Source organism: Dermacentor andersoni, chromosome 1 (genome assembly GCF_023375885.2).
Source record: "Dermacentor andersoni chromosome 1, qqDerAnde1_hic_scaffold, whole genome shotgun sequence".
In the NCBI taxonomy this organism is placed as follows: domain Eukaryota; kingdom Metazoa; phylum Arthropoda; class Arachnida; order Ixodida; family Ixodidae; genus Dermacentor; species Dermacentor andersoni.
The window spans coordinates 349,222,082-349,242,301 of NC_092814.1; the positions used below are offsets into that span (position 1 = coordinate 349,222,082).

The 20,220-nt window shown below is 45.3% G+C and overlaps 1 pseudogene; it reads left to right on the top strand.

Moving 5' to 3' along the window:
- Positions 1 to 254: 254 nt before the first annotated feature.
- Positions 255 to 4,025, top strand: LOC126516482 (uncharacterized; annotated as a pseudogene).
- The last annotated feature ends 16,195 nt before the right edge of the window (positions 4,026 to 20,220 follow it).

The window sequence follows — 20,220 nt, forward strand, 5'->3', positions numbered from 1 at the left end:
AAAAGAAAACAATTCTCGGTGCAGCCCATATTGACACAATAAAGCACAAACAATTCACTTATTTTTTCAGATGTTGCATGTCAAAGGCGGCGGCTGAAAAAAAATGCAGTACCCACTGAAAACCTGACAAAGACATCATGTCATGATGAAATAAAGGATGCTCGTATGAAAGAGATTTCACTGGCAAGACTTCGCCGACGTGCATGTCGGTCAGCCAGAGTAAGTTAATTTGACTACATAGTGCAGCACTCATATGCTTATGGTACATACACCATGGCTACAAGCATGCAATAAATAATGTCAACACTTTTTAATGCATGACAGCATGAATCAAGCAAAGAGACTGCTTCCTCCCCATTGAAAGCAAAGGCGTTGCCCCATGCACCTGTCAGGACGACCACCATGGTAAATTGGCTGCCTGCAACTTGTGCACACATTGCTTAACCACTGGTTCCTTGGGATTAAACTCTGTTTGACATTGCAGGACAATCTCGCATCCCCTGACAGCAACAGCATGGTCAAAATAAGTGAAAAAGAAAATATGGTAATTTCTCTTTGTATATGTATGTGTTGTTGTAGTTCTCTTTACCTAGACGGCGGCATGCTTTCTGGATTTACTTCGTAAAAGCATTGTATCATGTGACGTGTGATGGGTGCACATTAACTGCAACTTGTGCACACATTGCTTAACCGCTCGTTCCTTGGACTAAACTCTATCTGACATTGCAGGACGATCTCCCATCCCCTAACAGTATGGACCAAAGCCTTGCAAACACAATAAGTGACAAGGACATAGCTAATATGGTAATTTATTTTCCTATATCTTTGTGATGTGGCAGCTGTCTTTACCTAGCCGGCAGCAGGCTTTCTGGATTTACTTCGCGAAAGCATTGTGGTGTGTGATGGGTGAAAATTAATTGATGCAAAAACCGTGGGTTTCCTACTTCCAACATTGAATTTAACACATTGACGTGCATTATTGGAATGACAAAAAAAAAATAAAAGCTGCACCTCTCATCAGTTATGTCACACATTATAACTCTTGCTTTTGTTTTGCGACAGGAATGCACTTGCCAACCTGGCCCCCGGACATTAATGGGAGAATATTCCAGAGAAGAAAAAGATGTGGCAAATTTCCTCCTAGAAATGGCTTCAGGGACAAGGCTTACAGAAAGCAAGGCTGTCCAAGTGACATCAGGTTCTTTTCCACAGAAGTTTGTGGACACGATGAATAATAGCATTGTAAATGCGTTCACAGGCCTGCCATCAATCTGTTTTGAATGCTCTTGTGACGTGCTACAAAAAAATTCATCCACTTTCAGGACGGCACCAGTTATGCGCAAAAGAAAGAATTGCATTGACATTGGTGAAAGTGAAGCATATTTCCACTGCATTCTTGAGTCACCTTTTTAACTGTTCCCTAACTACATGTAGCAACATAATTGCAGAGACTGTTCAGCTGATGTCTGAAATTTTAAAGGTAACTGTGGCTGTGCCACCAAAAGAAGATGTTGTTGAACATTTGCCCATCTGTTTTAAACACTTCAGTAACGTGCGTGTCATTGAAGATTGCACCGAAATTCCTATTGGGCAGCCCAGCTGTTTGCGATGTGCATTACAGACCTACTCCTTCTATAAAAAAGGTTTCACGGTTAAATATATGGTGACGTTACACTAAGTGGTCTTATTGCCCACATAAGCCAAGGATTTCGAGGCCGCACCTCAGATAAGGCCGTTTTTGAGCAAAGCAGCCTCATCAAGCAACTAGACCCAATATCAGATGCCATAATGGCAGACCGTGGCTTTCTTATCGATGACATTTGTGCGGACCACTTAATTGAGTTAATCAGGCCTCCATTCAGAAAACAAAAGCAGATGTCAAAGGGTGATGCACTTAGGACACAAAAGATAGCATCATCAAGAGTTGATGTAGAGAGTGCTATACAGCGAATGAAAATATTCAAAGTGTTGTCAACAAGAATCCCATGGAGCATGCTGGGACTACTTGACGACATTGTTACAATAGCTGCAGGCATCACACACCTCTCATCACCGATTTTAGCAACACATCAATTTTTGTGAGTCCTGGATCAATATATTTCCCGAACATATGTGCATCGTAAAAGTGGTTCGTGATTTCCATGCAAGGAAGTTTTAAAAACTTCACAGGAGTGGAAGTGCCATGTTCCTTACCAGCAGAGGTGAACCCAGCACTTGCCCTTATTTTACACTTGAAATAGACCTTTGTTGGGTTGTCCTCTTACAGATCAAGTGGTTTGGCTCTGGTAATGTAATTGCGTGGCTAATTAGAAACTAAAAGCATGTTGTTCCTGCCAGAAGTATCGTCTTCCTCTGAGTATTGATTACATTATTTCTGAAACAATTTACCAAGAATTTCAGATTTTATCTTAAAACCAGTAACACTATGATACACGTCAGCCAGTCTCTGTGTAGCAAAATAAGTCACGTTAATGGGGTTGAGACATCAAATTTGTGGCTTGCGCGTTCTTTGTTTCAAACGTTTTCTTATTGCTCTAGGAAGCATGATACATGCTCGAATATTCTTATATTCTCAGTAAATAATTTAATATCGCATTATTTATGTGAAAGATTTTCAGTTTCGGTTTGTGGACGCAGTGTTTGACAGTGATGTCATTGTCTAGGAAGCTTGGTCACGTGGGCCCACCAAGCTGTGACGCACACACTGCTGCATCGTCTGCTCTCGCACACATTCTGTATCAGCGCAGGCAAACAAAACCACGCCGACAGTTGTCTTGGCTAGCTGCAGCAGCTCCAATTATGACTCTACGTCTGACGCGGCTCATTGCCCTCGAGGCTCTCTAGGCTTGCCCGGTGCTGTGGGTCACCACTCATTGCACGTCACTCTAATGTGGTGTGATGTCGCTAAAACTTTTGTTATGCTTCCAACACAGTGACGTCCATGTCACTCGCGGTGGCGATGGGTCTCAATCACGAGAACGAGCATTTAGGCACTCTTTGGAAGCGAATTAAAATATATTTTAAACGTTTTCTGTGTCCAACACTTAATGTCGAGTGTCCTTGCATACAGAGGAAGCCTACAGTATCATTTTATAGACTCGAAATTTGGTGTCTCAACCCCTTGAAACTAGTGGAAAGTGTGAGGAAAGCACTTCTTTTCCTTCATTGCAAACTAATTTTTTTATAGTGCCCCTGCTAAAATGGTGGTGTGGCTTCACTTTTGGCACATGAATTCCCCTCCAACAATTTTTTATATTTCCTATTTCTATTGTGTATTTCCTTACTGTTCTAATGTTTGTTTGCTTTTTTTTACATCTACACAATCTTGTGTATTGTTGCAGCCCATTTGAACTTAACATGTGTTGCTATGTAGCCTGAGTTTAACTTTTTTTTGTTAGGAAAACTTAATTGTGCATGGCCTCGTAAGGGCCCCTCACCAGGCCCTATTGCAAATTTTGGTTACACACTGGTAGTTGTAAGGTGCCGTCTAGAAAGCCTTTTCTTTTTCCGAAAATCTTCAAATTAATTCACCCGATGTCACTTGGACAACATTGTTTCCTGTAAGCTGAGTACCTGAAGCCATATATAGGAGGAAATTGGCCACATTTTGGGAAATAGAAGAACCTGTCCCGTTACCATGCTGCCAGGAGGCAAGCGTTACTGCCAGCAGACATTTTGTCTCTGCCTCGACTAGGGTGCGCAAATCCAGCATTTTTTATGCCACTCAGCCGTTTCATACTTTTCAAACACGATTGTTACCATGTGATCTACATGCTGCACTTGTTTGCATTGGCCAAACCTGCAGACTTCAACACACTTTTTGTAAATTAGCAATGCACATTCTTTTGCAACTTGTATTCTTCACTGAATTGCTGATTTACGCTACGCATTCTGATGCAAGTTTTCGTCTTATGGTATTTCGAGATATTTGCAGTTCACTTATGATCTGTGTGCATAGAGTTGCGGTTATGTTTCAATGGGTGTTGTCCCCCCCCCCCCTTGCCTTACTTGTATTTTTTCGCAAAATAAACCACACGCACTCAATTTTTTGTTCACTGTACTCAGTGTCGAGGTGTATGCCTCACACATTTTACTCGAGCCCATTTTTGTTGCACTTTTTAGCATATGAGGATTTCTTTTATCTTGCCAAACAGAACATGAGAAGTAACATGGAACAGTGTCAAACCTGCATACAATGAATATTTGGAAAGTTTCGCCACCAGAGCAGAGTACCCTGAAAGAATGGTTTCATTCAAATGACCCCAGCTGGTATATGTACCATAATTTATGCTTCTTCCTAATTTGTTGAATACAATGCAAATGGCTCTCCTGGGAAGCATAACTAAACCACCAGCATACAAGATGGGGAGACATTTGTGCAGACTTAACACCAGTGAATGATAATTATTGACCCCCAGTGCTGCAGATAACCTATTCGGAGCCACGTGCGCCTCTTCGCGCATGCGTCGATGGTCCCTCTTTCCTTCTTTCTCTCTTTTCTCTTCTATATATATTTCCGAGCTGGAAATAAAGCGTCGTCTTTTTGCTCTGCGAATCGGCCTGGATTTCATCGCGTAGCTGCCGGCCTTTGGCCGGTAGAACGTAACAGCGGCGACGAGGATTCTGCTGCAGCAAGGAAGCCAAGCAGAAGGAGCCCACCACCGACCATGGCACACAGGCTACCGGAATTTGAAGACGAAAAAGATAAGTGGCAGGCGTACCTAGTCAAGGTTGAAGCCTATTTCGAAGCGAATGATGTGAAGGATGATGCTAAGCAAAGGGCCCTGCTGGTAGCTGCGCTTGGAACAAGGACAATAGAAATTTTGAACGGAAAGGTAGCCCCGCGAAAGCCTAACGCCCTGACCTACAAGGAAGTTGTGCAGACGTTAAACAGCTACTACGACGCGGTACCGAATGAAATTTCTGAAAGTTTCATGTTCTTCCATCGCTGCCAGCAAGAAGGGGAATCCGTACATGCATTCATAGTGGCAATACGGCAGATGGCACACAACTGCAATTTTGGAACTATGCTGGACAGAATGACAAGGGACCGTATTGTGTGCGGCGTCAGATCCAAGAATCTGCAGAAGCAGCTGCTAGCGAAGAAAGATCTGAATCTTGAAGAAGCCGAGGCTCTTGCCCTTGCCGCAGAGAGCGCTGAACGCGATTCGCCAGGTATTGTTACGGACCAAGAACAAGCAAGATTGCTAAAGCTCTCTGGTCAATACGAATCGCGCGCAAAGTCGCAAGGCGTGCAACAATGCAAATGTTGCGGTAAGCGTGGTCACAAGACCAATGCTTGTCGACTAATCAAGCGCAAATGTTACAAGTGTGCACGGCCAGGGCATTTAGCGAGACTGTGTGCGGCAAATGAAACGAGCAAATTCTAGCAGTAGCTGCTCAGGTGATGGAAAGCAAAGAGAGTGATAGCAGCACGTCACAAATCTGGTCCTTGACCACCACGCGCTCTCTCATACCGCCCATCAGGAAATCGTTTGCGTGGAATGGCATCGAAATAACGATGGACATCGATACTGGTTCCCCTGTTTCTGTCATTCCCAAGAGCATTTACAAATTGCGCTCTCACCGATGGCCGCAGCTACAAAAGGCGGAAGTGCAGCTTTCATGCTATCTCGGAAAGTTGCCGCTTCTGGGTGCACTGACAATGTCAGTTTCTTATGAAGGTACAACAGTGCAGTGCAGTCTGACAGTTTTAGACTGCAATGGCCCCAGTCTATGCGGTCGGGACCTGCTGAAAAAATTAACAGACGAACGCATTCAGGTACTGAGCGTGTATTCGACGGCTCCTGTGCTAAAACAAGCTTTGGAGGACGTGCCGACGCTGCTCCAGCAACACTCTGACCTTTTCACTGAAGGCGCTGGTCTCATGAAACGCCCGCCAGCCCGACTGCACATCAAGGCCGGAGCAAACCCCAAGTTCTTCAAGGCAAGGAAAATTCCTTTTGCACTTCGTGATAATGTGTCTAAGGAGCTTGACAGATTAGTCTCAGATGGTATAATATCTCCAGTCTCTCATTCCGAATGGGCAACGCCCATCGTGCCAGTTTTGAAGAAGGACGGAACAGTGCGCATTTGCGGGGACTTCAAGGTTACACTAAACCCTGTGTGCGATGTTGAGCAGTACCCCTTGCCTGTCATAGACGATATTTTTGCAAACCTGTGTGGAGGAAAAAATTTCAGTATTTTAGACCTTCGCAATGCTTACAATCAGGTCGAGCTAGATGAAGACTCGCGGAAATTAGCAGTGATAAACAGACAAAAGGGGCTCTTTTGCTACAACAGGTTACCGTTTGGCATCACATCAGCTCCAGCGATAGTCCAACGGAAAATTGAATCTGTGCTGCAAGGGCTAAACGGCACCCAGGCTTATCTAGACGACGTCCTGATAGCCGAGAGCAGCGATGCTGAAAACGTAAACCTGCAAGCTGTACTACAGCGTTTCCGCGAGAACGGTATCAAGCTTCGTTCCGACAAGTGCAAGTTTGGTGAACAATCAGTGACATACCTTGGCCATCGTATCGATGCTGAAGGGCCACACCCACTCGAGAAGCACGTGGATGCAATCAGGCTAGCCCCGTCACCGCGAAATGTTGCTGAGTTGCGATCCTTTGTGGGAATGGTTACATTTTACAACAACTTTTTGCCAAATCTTTCCACTATACTTTCACCCTTGTACAGCCTTCTTGAAAAAGGTGCAAAATGGGTTTGGCACGAAAAAGAAGACGCGGCATTTCAGAAGGCCAAGGATGCTTTGTGTTCAGCCCCAGTCCTAACGTACTTTAATCCGCAGCTCGAATTGATGTTGGAATGCGACGCGTCACCTTACGGTGTCGGTGCTGCCCTTTTCCATCGAATAAATGGTGAAGACAGGCCAATTGGTTTCCGATCACGAACGCTCACCTCAGCAGAGAGAAAATACTCCCAAATTGAGCGCGAGGCTTTAGCCCTGGTATTTGGCGTGACACGGTTCCGCGATTACCTGTTGGGACGGGAGTTCACGCTTGTAACGGACCACCGCCCCTTGTTGGGCCTTCTCAGACAGGATCGTCAAACTTCTGTCATGGCTGCCGCCCGAATTCAGCGCTGGGCGCTTTTGCTCGGGGCATACCAGTACAAGCTGATCTGTAAACCTGGCAAACAGATGCTAATTTCTGACGCTCTAAGCCGTTTGCCTCAATCGCTGCAGGAGCTGCTAGCGGAACCGAAGATCTGTCGGAAATGGTGCTTAGCATAGACGAATGGGACCAGTTAGCGGTTTCCCACCAGGAGATTCAAGCACTCGCAGCAGCTGACGGTTTTTTGCAAACGATATGCAGATACGTGACTGAAGGGTGGCCCTCCGTCGTAGAAGATGACAGCAGAGAAATGGCGGAATTCTGGAAAAGACGACACGAGTTGTCTGTAGAGAAGGGGCTGTTATACTGGGGCCATCGTGTGGTGATACCAAGTGAGGCGCGTGAGAAACTGTTGAAGATGCTGCACGAGTCTCATCAGGGGGCGTCTACCATGAAGACAAGGGCGAGGGCTATATTTTGGTGGCCAGGTCTAGATCGAGACATTTGTAGAATGGTCTCAGACTGTCGAAGCTGCGTGCAGGCTCTGCCCATGCCACCCGCACGGAACCCCGTTAGCTGGCAGATTTCGCGAGAGAGGTGGTCACGGCTGCATGCCGACTACGCAGGGCCCATTGCAAACAAGATGTGGTTGGTAATCGTCGACGCACACAGCCATTGGATAGAAGCCATTCCAGTATCTCGAGCAACCGCTAATGCAACTGCCGATTGCATGCGAACCTTGTTTAGCTGGTTTGGATTGCCCCGCACCATAGTTACGGATAACGGTACGCCCTTTACCGGTTCAGAGTTTGCTGTATTTGTGCATAAAAATGGAATCGAGCATATTCGCACCCCGCCTTATCACCCTCAAAGCAATGGTCTCGCCGAACGGGCCGTGAGAACTATCAAGGAGGGCTTGAAGAGAATGCCTGGTGTGGAGTTGGAAACTGCTTTGGCTAGAATTCTTTGTAACTACCGAAATTCGCAACAGGCTTCAGGGTTTTCACCGTCTGAACTTCTTCTTGGGTACCGTTTGCGTACAAGACTTTATATGTGTCTTCCTCCCAGGAGCCACGAAAAGCCCAAGAATCCAGCGGCTGATTCCGCCAGTTGGTACTTCGCCCCTGGAGATGCCGTCTGTGTGCGCAACTACGGCATAGGAGAAAAGTGGACACCAGGCAAAGTAAAATCGACGAGTGGTGCCCGTTTAGTCACTGTGGCTACCGAGGACGGTGTCGTTCGACGCCATGTCGACCAGATCCGGAAACGTTCATCAGACACAGACGGAAGCATAGAAATATCAAGTCCCGAGGAATCGCCTCCGACGACCTTAGGGGCACCGAAAAACGAGGCTCAAGACCCTCCCGAAGGGCCTGTTCCTGACCTTCGTCGTTCCACAAGAACCAGAAAGCCAGTGGAGCGCTACGGCTACTAGGGGAAAGGAATGCTGCAGATAACCTATTCGGAGCCACGTGCGCCTCTTCGCGCATGCGTCGATGGTCCCTCTTTCCTTCTTTCTCTCTTTTCTCTTCTATATATATTTCCGAGCTGGAAATAAAGCGTCGTCTTTTTGCTCTGCGAATCGGCCTGGATTTCATCGCGTAGCTGCCGGCCTTTGGCCGGTAGAACGTAACACCCAGAAAGCAGATAGAGCTGTCCTTACTACAAATATATCAATAAATGGAAAGTAAGTGACATATAAAAATTTAATATGCACAACATTGAACCACTTAAAGGGCAGTGAAACACTTATCCGACTGATCATAGTGACCTCACTACTAACGGACAGCTGACTAATCTGCTACAAAATGTTTTTTGAATCCCCGAAGTGTAAGCGGAATTAGTAATCGCACCGATGCATTGCTTTCTCCTTTCGTCTCCACTAGTGCGCTGGAAGCTACACAGTGCATGGCAAGGGGGCAAGGCACTGCTCAAGTTTTTTTTGTCACATTGCTACTTGTGGTTCAGGCCCGTGTGGCACTCTCTAAACGCGAGATTGGCGCCTGGAGCTACATCACTTACAGAGACCAATCAATACACACAGTTGTCTGACCATCCCGCGGACAGGGCTTGTGGTGGTCGTATCTATATTATGCAGCATGCCAGTTTCAGGGCCCCTTTAAGAAGTGCACAAACAAAGACAACAAAGAAGAGTTGGTTTCATGAGTTCTGCCTGAGTCACCACTGATGTCACGCAGTTGCTCGGGCACAACTTGTGAAAAGATAACATATGAGCCATAGGAAACAAACAGTCATGTCAGCAAAAAAAAACATTGTGCCAGCCTTGGTGATAGGTGACCTCAAGCACCACAGCGAAAGGTGAAGCTAAGTTGTAGTTTGGCAGACAATAGGGTCTCTTCTGCTTACAACGGTGCATGTACATGAACATTTCGCTTTACAGAATCTTTGCAATATGAACAACACTGAAACGCAATGTAGAGATGAAACATTAAAGGGACTGACAACCACACCAAATGTGCCAGGAGAAGGTAGAAATGAAATGACAATCGTTTATAGTGACACAATTGAGGAAGCTGTTTGCAGTTTAACTGAAAATAATTTCAAATTGGCACGAAAAGTCTCAAAACCTGGTAAGTGGCGGGAACTGACGGTGAAACTTTGGCACTTCACATGTATGCAATGAAATTATTGCAACTGCTGTTAAGTTCCACATACTGTTTAAGATCACTCTCTGTACTATAAATGTTTGCCCTTTATTTTACGTGTATTATGAGCTATAAAAAAGTACACTCAAATGAATGGTGCTGCTTTCGCAGCAATGAGTCGAGTGGCAGAGCGATGGAATCCTTCAATGCATAATGCTGCACATGACTGCTTTCGTATGCACACAAGTTGTGAGTGAGCACCCAGAGTTATGTGATCTTCATGTGAAGTTTTAAACTAAATGTGCTGTAAACGGATGCCAGCACTACATGAATAGCAGTACTGGCTTGGCTAAGGTTAGAAAAAAGCAATGACTTGTATACGTCCAAAGTATTTGTAAACTATGAAAAAATGTAGCTATTATTGTATGAATAATTCAACACTTCAGAAAACACGAACTGCTAGAACGGTTTGATAAAATATTTCGTACAGCTAGGGCCGCACTTGCGGTCTGCTTCCCAACAATGCTGGCGTATAATCGCTATCACGCTCACCTCTCAATGTTTGAAGCATGTATGCCTTATTTGCTCACTACCCGCCATGGTTGCTCAGTGGCTGTGGTGTTAGGCTGCTGAGCACAAGGTCGCGGGATCGAATCCCGGCCACGGCGGCCGCATTTCGATGGGGGCGAAATGCGAAAACACCCGTGTACTTAGATTTAGGTGCACGTTAAAGAACCCCAGGTGGTCCAAATTTCCGGAGTCCTCCACTACTCCGTGCCTCATAATCAGGAAGTGGTTTTGGCACGTAAAACCCCATAATTTATTTTAATTCTTTATTTGCTCACTGCAGAGAAAAAAATTCAGATGAAAAAAATTTTCCATGGCTGTTTACGAGTTGCCACTGTATGATTGGACACAGTGACTGGTAAGCTTCTTGTCACACTTGGGAGAAGTAGAAGAAAAAAGAAGGTAACATTAAAATTGGTGTACAGTCCCTTTAAAATTTATGAGCAGTCGGCACCAGCAAGAATGACATCAGTGGCTTAGCCTCAAGAGGAGCTCAGATACCACTCGCTCCTTGTATACACTAATTATTGCATCCTTGAACTCATCAAAGGCACAGCTGTTGTAGTGTACAACAGCACAACAAAAAGAAGTGTCACTACAATAAACAAAAAAATGGGCTTCCTTTGCATGACACAGCCATTTGCACGTTAAGTTGCGCACAATACTCTAATTTAGGCTCCAAGGTATCGTAGTTCTTGAATGAGTTGTCCAGCTTCGTTGGACATTTAATCTCCAAGAGGACTTCCTTGCCCTCGCAGCATTTGCACGAAAAAATTGCATAACCATCAGGGGAACAACCTATGAAGGGAAATTCTTCGCACAAAACCAGCCCTCTCTGACGCACCTTAAGCGTGTGCCCCAGCGCTTCTTGCCAGGTTTTGTATGCAATACGCGCTGCACTTTCCTTCGAAATACCAACATGCATTGCTGGTGTTATAACAGTTCTGCTTCTTAAAATAAGCATAAGAAATGGGTCAATGTTGGCCGCACCTTTCGAACGAAGAAAAGTCTTCGCTCGAGTCATACAGGCATGAGCAATGCTTGCAGTTACAAGGCCCTTTCGATATCTGTGCCATTCTGGAGAATTCTACTGTCCCTGTGTCAAGGATTCAATCTCACTCCTGGCACGCTCTCCACCATACAATTCACACACATGGAGCATGACATCTTCTGGTGCCTTCTGCTTCAGTTCATTTGCTTGAGCCCTCAGCATTTCCAACATAGGAAGTGGGGCGGAACGGCAGGCTTGTTTGGCTGCAAACATAAACACAGACCTCCATCAGGTTCAGGAGAAAGAAAGCAACAGCAGAGTAATAAGTCTGCACCAAAATTGCAATTCTGCAACTACGAATATCACAAAAAAATTATTCAACGGCAACTGATGCAAAATTTACAATATAGAATATGCTACTGAAAAGCATGAAACTCACAGTAGCATGTGCTTAATAACCAACTATATCTAGCGGAGAGCCTACACTGGTGGGGGAGTCACCATTTCAAGAATAGATAGCTCGGTACTGAAAGTTGTTGCCACCTGCTCATTTAGGCCCAGAACAAAAAAGATTTTCAATGTCATGAGATGCCGACTTGTTTAGTTGCCCCAACAGTGCCAAAGGGAAACTGCTGCCATTGTATGCCCTCTCATGTAGGCTATGTGTAGTTGTAGCAAATAATGCATCCTGTTATTGTGGAGGGAGCTGCAGAAGGGTGGCCTCTAAAAACTAAAGCACGTCATACAGAAAAAAGATGCCTTCAAAAGGAGGATGCCAAACTGCTGTGTAATCTGCTATGTCACTTTCCTTTCTGCTGCTTTGCAATTTTTTGCCTTTTGTGCACTCTCAGAAGAATTATACTTAATTAGCTGTGATCACGATGTGCGCTTTGCATTAAGGTGTGAAGAGTCTTCCAGGAAAGGAATGTCTGGCTTTCCGTGTAGCAAAATGCACCAATGTAGGCCAGTGTCCACACTGGTGGTGACAAAGAAGCAATTAAGAATGGCAGTCTATGTAAATATCAATTTGTCTCACGCATGTATGTTAATGAATAATTTAAAGTTGTTTTATTGTTGAGGAGAGGCTTACTGCGTAGTCAGTGAAGTGCATGCAAGCAAATGATCCAAGCATGGATCCTTATAGAACATGTGATAAGAAATGCCAGCCACCTCACAATTCGACACAAGGAGTGTTCGACAAAACTCCTAGATAAGATGACAAAAGTACACCATCACCTTTCAGACCTGCCAAACAGCGATTGCAATACAGTTTTCTGTCGCTCCAACAATTCTTTAACGCTGGTGCGCATACGTAGAACTACAATGTGATGCTCAGGAATACATTGAGACATGCAAACAGCTACCGCTTAGTTCAAATTTGGGAGACCAACACTTAGACGAAGTACACAGAAAATAGCAATGCACATAGGCACTACAGCTACACTGCTACAGCTTCTTAAAAGTGTTTTTTATACATTTATAGTATAGTAGTTTCTGTTGGACCTAATGTCATAGCACAGGGAAATTTTCCTCTGTATTATCCACAATTTAATCTGAAATGATAAATTTATTCATATGTGAAAGTTTTCCAGTCAGCAAGATGTGCTGCCTTTGAATTTTAATTAAGCTGTAGACACTTCAGTTCTTAAACAATGGTGTAGGAACATGCATGCCCCAGTGCAGAGAACAGGCACAATTAAACGTGAACCTTTGACTGCATAGTAACACATGACAACAGCAGAACTCACCATTCTTGGTCCGAGACTCTGTTGTGGAGCTGTCTTGCCCTCTTCTGCGTTTTCTGCATAGCAGTAAAGAATATGGTAGTGGCAACAAATAAAACAACATACAGCAATCGAATTTTTACCATCAATCTACTAACATATGCGGCTCTTATAGCAATCACGCGCCCAACTACAAAATAGTCATTACCATGCTATAACTGCCTTCTAAATATGCGCAGATGCATTTAATATAAATTTGCTTGGAACAATCGTTCCTTTAGTGACCTAAATCAGCATCACATAGATGGTTCTCACAACATGAATATAGAAGGAAAAAAAATTGCTTCCAGTTCATTCAAATTCACTCGCCCTGTGGAGGAATAATCCTGTACCTCCTCTTAAATGTTACAAGGCTGCTGAACTTTACATTGTGAGAAGAGAGGTGGAGGACACAGCCCACTCTTGTCATACGAGCTAAGGAAAGAGAGCCAAGTTACGACATTAGCTTGGCTCTGCTAGTTTTGAACAAAACCTCACATTTACTATATTTTGTGGTGAGCCCAAATGTTGTCTCATTATAAAACCTACAAAAATCTCGCTTAGGACATGCACCAACTTGTCAGGGTTTTTGTATGAGCAATGCATTCGCTCATTCCTTGGTATACTTTCACTGTGCAGCTCATGCAAGGGGATAGCAGTTACTTCATAACAGCAATGATGCGGCATACAAAAAAGGCTTTTATCAGCTATTCCTGCAAAAGGTTAATTCATAAATTACTAACGCTATCGATCACCTTAAAATTATATGGTGGATCCATATGTGTAAATGAGTGTGGCCAGTGGTTCAGCAGCTGCATTAACAACATTAAAGAAAAGTAGCTGTGTGAAACATGAATGAACACCACCTCTGGGCATTTCATGTCTCGCACAAGTGTTTTATAGCACCGAAAATTGCATTGCCCAGCAGAGGGGAAAATTAGATTTATTTTTGTCACTTTGGTTATCACCTGAGTTTTACAAGCACAAACCACTTTTGGGTAAAATATAAACATTTGAGACCAATCTGACATACATGAGAAGCAATTAACATACCTCTTTTCAACAAAACGTTAAATAGAGCATGGACAAGCAGGTGGCTAATCAAGCTTGCCATCTTGCCTTTGTTAACATCAAAGTAAATTTCTTCTGTTAACTATTATTTAGACTTCAGCTTTTGGTTGGTGCTACTATTTGATGGTTGTCCCCATTTCATTGAGAAAAACTACAGCGGCCATTGTGTGCCAACTAAACTTTACGAGTGGTCTTTGCAGGTAGTTTGATTAATTCACTGTGTTTCAGCTCCCAAAGTAACACCCCAACCATACAAGACACTGTAGTGCACGGCTCACAATTCATTTCGGCCACCTGTGATTTTTAACGTGAGCCTAACTAACCGGTTTTCGCAGTTCACCTCCATTGAAATGGACTGCCACATCCTGAATCAAAGCTGTGAACTCATGCTCAGCAGCAGGACACTACAGCCACTACGCCAGTTTGGCTGTTCTGAGGATGATGTGCTTTATTGGCTGGTTCCTTCTCTATGACTTTACAAGTGCTTGCACTGCAGCAGCCTTTTTGGATTTCATAAAGAAAGAGATATGTAAAACATGCAGAAATAAAATTTAGCACTAAAGTGTGGCTACTATCTTAGTTGCACTTTACATGTGAAAAATATCAGCTACAGTGTATCAGCTATAGTGTATCATCCGATTGAGAAGAGTTCGGTTCACAAATGCGTTACTGGTCCACTCTTACTTGAACACTGCAATAGCAGAACTTGGAGCACTGCTTTGGAGGATCTACAACATCTGTGCGGCATCAGTCATTGGAACTTGCGGAGGAGGGACAGGCAGCTTCACATGGCAATATGTCCGGATGGGTGCAGGTGCATACATATTCTGCACAAGTTTCTTTTTTGTGCCCCATGCACATCCACATCTGTGCAGCTAAGTGGCGGCAGGGACCCAAGGCCTGATCTGGAAGAGGTTTTTGTTGCACAAAACATAACTGAGATACACAAGTCGTAGTCAACAAGTTCATCAGCATAACATTCTAAATCAGTCGAAAACCTGAAGTGCAGTGATGATGTGTGTGCATTTTTTCTTCTGTGTGTCCCATCTAGTGCCCAAAAACCACATTTAGAAAAATTGCTCTCAAATGTATCTATGACCATACATTGCATGTGTTAATAACCCCTTTAATTGCAACATATGCATTTATGTATGTGACTTACCTTTGCTTTATATGGGCTGTGATAATACTAATAAAAAACACAACATAGTTCAGAACAAGAACTCTGCAAAAGATCACTGGTACCATATGCTGCATCACTGCACCAAGTGATACATAGTTCTGAGAGACTGTACATCACACGATGAAAAGTTGAACAAGTTCCTCTTCACGAAGTATGTGAGCACCCGTCTTTCCAAATGTAACCGTGCTCCTGGCTCATCAGTAATTTCCACTCCTGTTTTCAACCATGATTGCAGCTATGTTCGTGAAAAAACAAGAAAAGCCCACTCATTTCGTAATCCCACAAACGGAATAAGCTGCGTCTAAATGTTCGCGTGCCAGGCTAGAAGTGTTTAGCTGGGAAGTAAGCGTCACATTCATTTGAAAATGTGTAAACATTGAAGCAATGATCTGATATTAGCGCCTGAAAGAAATAAGCAGTTGGGAGGCGAACCTAGCCTTAAGATGTATGATTCAACAACAGAGGAACATGCAAAATCAGTTCAGGTTGGCGCAAGAGGTGAGTCACCACTAGCTTACACAGAAACAGATTTTCCCCTTTCATTAGTTTACATAGCAGCCAATTGTGGCGGCACATGAGGCAGGCAGTAATCAGATACGATCATCTCATGCACCACAAGTCAAACCTGCACCTGGTTTGCACAGGTTCTTATTGAAAGCAGATCGTTCGATTTCCTTTTCGCGCTTCTTTCTACGACAGAAACAGTGAGCAACCTACTGCAGTAACTACGCCTAAGCGAAGCAGCAGTCATTGTGCGCTTATCTTGAATTTAAAATAGAAAATAAATGTTTCCAGAACGCAAAACTAGGAAGAGAGCTTAGCCACACCCTTACAAAGAATGCTAAACTAGGCTGCATGAAAAAGTGAGAAGCTCGCGTTTTGATTCCTTGCTACACGCTCAGTATGCAAGGATATCCATTTTTTTCCCCTGGCTTTATGTTTGAAAAAAATATGAGCTGTGTTGGTGTAATGTAACCGACTCTTTTCCGCGATTCTATTCCTAGCCCCGACAACTATTTTGAAACAGAACTTATGGCGTCAGTCGCGGCGAAGGAATAGAACAGGTTTGGAATGGGAACAGAGTCAGTTACATTATCCCCGCCCTGTTTCGAAAGCTGTGGAAGCAGCGGGCTTGCTTTTCGCTCCCATGCGCGTCGATGTAGTGACTGAGTCACGGAAGACTTACCTGTCACAGTGGATCAAAAGAGCTGAGATGTGCTTGCACTTTTGTGACAATCCAGCAGTGCATGAGCACTTTGCCTCCACGATCAATGGGTCCCGGAATGCGTCGGTGATTCTCACCACAATCTCGTGCGGGTCCGCTGTCACGCCGGAGGTTTGCACACACAGCGCGACCACTTCCATCTCACTACTCACTGTACCACTGGTACCAACTAAAATGAGGTGCTCGGCGTCCACTACCCGTTCTCCCTCCACAAAACAGCGCGAATTAACGTCGCACTGCAAGAAGCTTATTATTTTCACGACGGACAGCGCACGCGGGGACCTCCGTAAAGCCGCCATACTGCACAGTGTAGCCAGACCGGGCCAGGCTTCGCAGCGCCCCTAATGTTGATTTGAGTTGCGAATACGCCTCGTGTACCGCCTATAGAGGCGCCACTGAAAGCCACCTAGCGTACGCTTCCAACAGTACACGCGGGAGCAGTAGCAGACGACAACCCTTTGCAGCAAGGATGGCTGAAGTTCGAAGTTCGCGGCTGCGATTTCTTCTTTGTTCGGGTGCCAGGCTGCTTCTTCTGCGGTGACAGCTGTAGGGACGATGCTGACCTCTGTGCGAGCGGGTATGAACACAATGTTACCAGTGTTTGGGACAACATGGTCCACATACGTGCAAGGTGTATCCCGCAGACAAACGCCATGAACCTCATTTACATGATGTGGAGCTCATGTTCACTAGCCGATAAATTTTGTTCAGTGATGCGATCTCTCGATGTTTTTTTTTTATTCTACCCTTGCCGCAATGCTGCTTCTGTACCTGAATAATAAGTACCCGCATTTAGTGCAGACTTATATCAAACAAATCCACACGGTGCAATCTCTGCATATGCCGTTGTGATTTTTCTGCCGATGAATACATGTGACATCGCCGGATAAGTGCAGTCGGAGTCGCCCCAAGAAGAGTAATTGCCAATTTATTGGTAGAAACGCGTACACTAGCCAACGAAGTCACCAAACACACGAGTTAATAAAAGCGCGTATTAGTGCTGTACCGCCGATGCAATTCTGCTGCATACGCCGATGAACTACCGTAGCCGCTGCAGTTTGTGCAATTTTAAATTCCCCAAGGGAGCTGCTTGGAAACGTACAAAGCTATATACTGACAAACTTTTCAGTACTTTTTTTATGCTACTAGAGAGAGGTGCCACATGATATATTTAAAGGCAGAGCAGCGCCAACCAAAGTAGATGAGCGCTGGCGGCAAGGCCCGGTTTAGTCGTCTGCAGCGTAAGTATAAGAAAGAATTCAGTTGAGTACAAAACTCACATCCAAGAAGGGACTACGTTGTGAAACAAACAAATCACTCGGCGTGTTAAGTTTGCTCAGGCAGCATCGAGGTGTGATGACTTCCCAAACGGGACGCGAACTTTTCAGCGAGAAATGGAACAAAAATACCATATGCAGCAGCTATTAGTAATTCTCGCCCTGAACTACCTATTTTCTAAGCACATTTCCAAAAACGCGAACAATAACTAAGATGCCCTCGGGCGAAAAGAATAAAGCTGTTAAAGAAGCACTTCCTTGTTATCATTCCAATAAGACACAGCGTGATTTATACCCTTTACAAACAAGGCAGGGTGAGAACTTCGCAGCTCAAAAGAATCGACAAGAGTTATGCATGGAGCAACTAGCAACAGTTAAACATGTGCAAAGCCACGCATAATATAGATGTAAAAACATGAAGTGCGCGACAGCTGGTGCGAGGATTTACCGCGCCACATGAAACCAACAATCTCAGTTGTTGCAAACTTCAGTAGCTTTAACGTACAACGCAATGCGCTCGTGCAGTGGTGCTGCCTAGCTAGCCCAACGCGGTAAAGAAGCGGAAAACAATATAAGCGGCAAACAGCATTCCGAAGTTTAGCGAAATGCCTTTGAACCTCATGCTGCACTGCAGACGAACTTCGTTGCTCACGCACCTAACTATGATCGAGTGGAAAAAAACACCGACGAGACAAAGGAAAGGATGAGAACAAGAACAAGCGACGATCCATTTTTCCTACCGTTGCTCCCGCTGATGAGGCTTTGCCGGGAATGATTAGAACCATATCGCCGGCACGTTTTCACCGGTATTTGAGCCCCCCACCCTGCAACAATTCTCCTTCGACATTCCCTGAAGCTTTGGCCACCGCACACGTGCGAATGGTGTTGCCTATCTTGCTCTGAAAACGTGAATAAGACAGAGAAGCACGATCAACGACACAACAAACTACGGCGCGCGCCAGGCTCCTCTCCCACGTGTTTCGCGCAAGGCCGCCACCAGTGGCGCGTCCGTCGGCGTGCACGACGCCTATGCTCTCGCCATCTCGCAGCCATCGTCGCCGCATTGCGCTTTTCTTCCCACCGTTTCGCCATACCCTCCTCCTCCCCTTTCCTCCTCGCGTGTTTCATCCACCACTGCGCCACGCGTTCGCACTTTCAACATTCGCTGTGCTCGTTCCGTCGATTACGTCGACGCTCACCACAGGAACGGGCGCCTAAAGGCCCAACCACACGCGGTGAATCGTGCGCCCCTGGCTGCGCGCCACGCGTCTGCGAGGCCGTACGCGCCTGTCCTACGCGTCTAGAGAGGGCAGACGCGCAGGAAACGCGCGCGTCAAGGTGGTCTTGATCTTGGGCGTCATTTTGAGCGTACGCGAGGGAAGTGGCAGCTTGTGCACCGACGTCACGTGGGCCGCATGTACACTTCCGGCTGTTCGGAAAGGTTGCTGAAGTTTCAGAATCGTACGGAGACGCCGGCAGTCGCCGCTGGTTTCGTGTCGATAGAGCACAGAGGCTATGGAGGCGATCAACAACGAAGCGCTGATCGCCTGCGTTGAGGCTCGACCTGCGCTTTGATAGCAGGCGAAACACAAGTGCCACTAGAGCAAGCACTTGACGAGGTGGTCGTGGATCGTCATGCCCAACGCTGCCGAACAGGTGAGTGCTCGGAATTTTATACGGGCGTCATAGCGGAGCAGTTTCAATCGCGATCGAGCCCGATCGGGGTCGGATTTTGTGATCACGATTGCCTGTACCGCGCAATCTGCGTAGAACCGATCGTGATCGAGAAATTTGATCGCGCTCGATCGCCATCGAAAGCCTAGCTGTGTGGCACTGGTATAAGCTCCCTCTCTCATCAGCCGACTCGCAGATGTCGAAAACGCGTTTCATCTGTGCAGATGACGTTATCACAGCGCTGCAGAAGTGATGGAAGTCCCTGGGGAATAAATTTCGGCGCCTGGGAAGACGTTTCAGAAAGAAAAGAGCCGCGCCGGGCCAGTCGACGTTCACGACGACGTCATCTAGCTGTTTTTCGACCAGATGATGTTTCTGCGCTACACAATGAAGTGTAGACCGTAAGTGATCTGGAAGTTTCCATCTTAGTCGGCGTATTAAAAATGAAACACGGAATTTTAGTGCTTTCCCTTTACCACGTTGACCGGCGATGCCGTATGTTTGTATTATTGCTGGCAATGCACCGCACTTATGGGAATCGACTCAAAATTGTGCTTACACAAGCACGTCGACGCACAGTATGCATTATATTCAGCTTTGTCTAATTGGCGATAAAATCTTTGTGCTGCATCGCCGCTCCGATTATCGCATATTTCGTTAAATGTGATCCGGTAAGGAGACATACAAGCAGTACAAGAATAGCTTTGTATATTTATTTATTTAGGTACCCACAAAGCCAGTTTGGCTTTGCAGTGGGGAGCAGAGAAAGCAGAAATACAGGTACAAA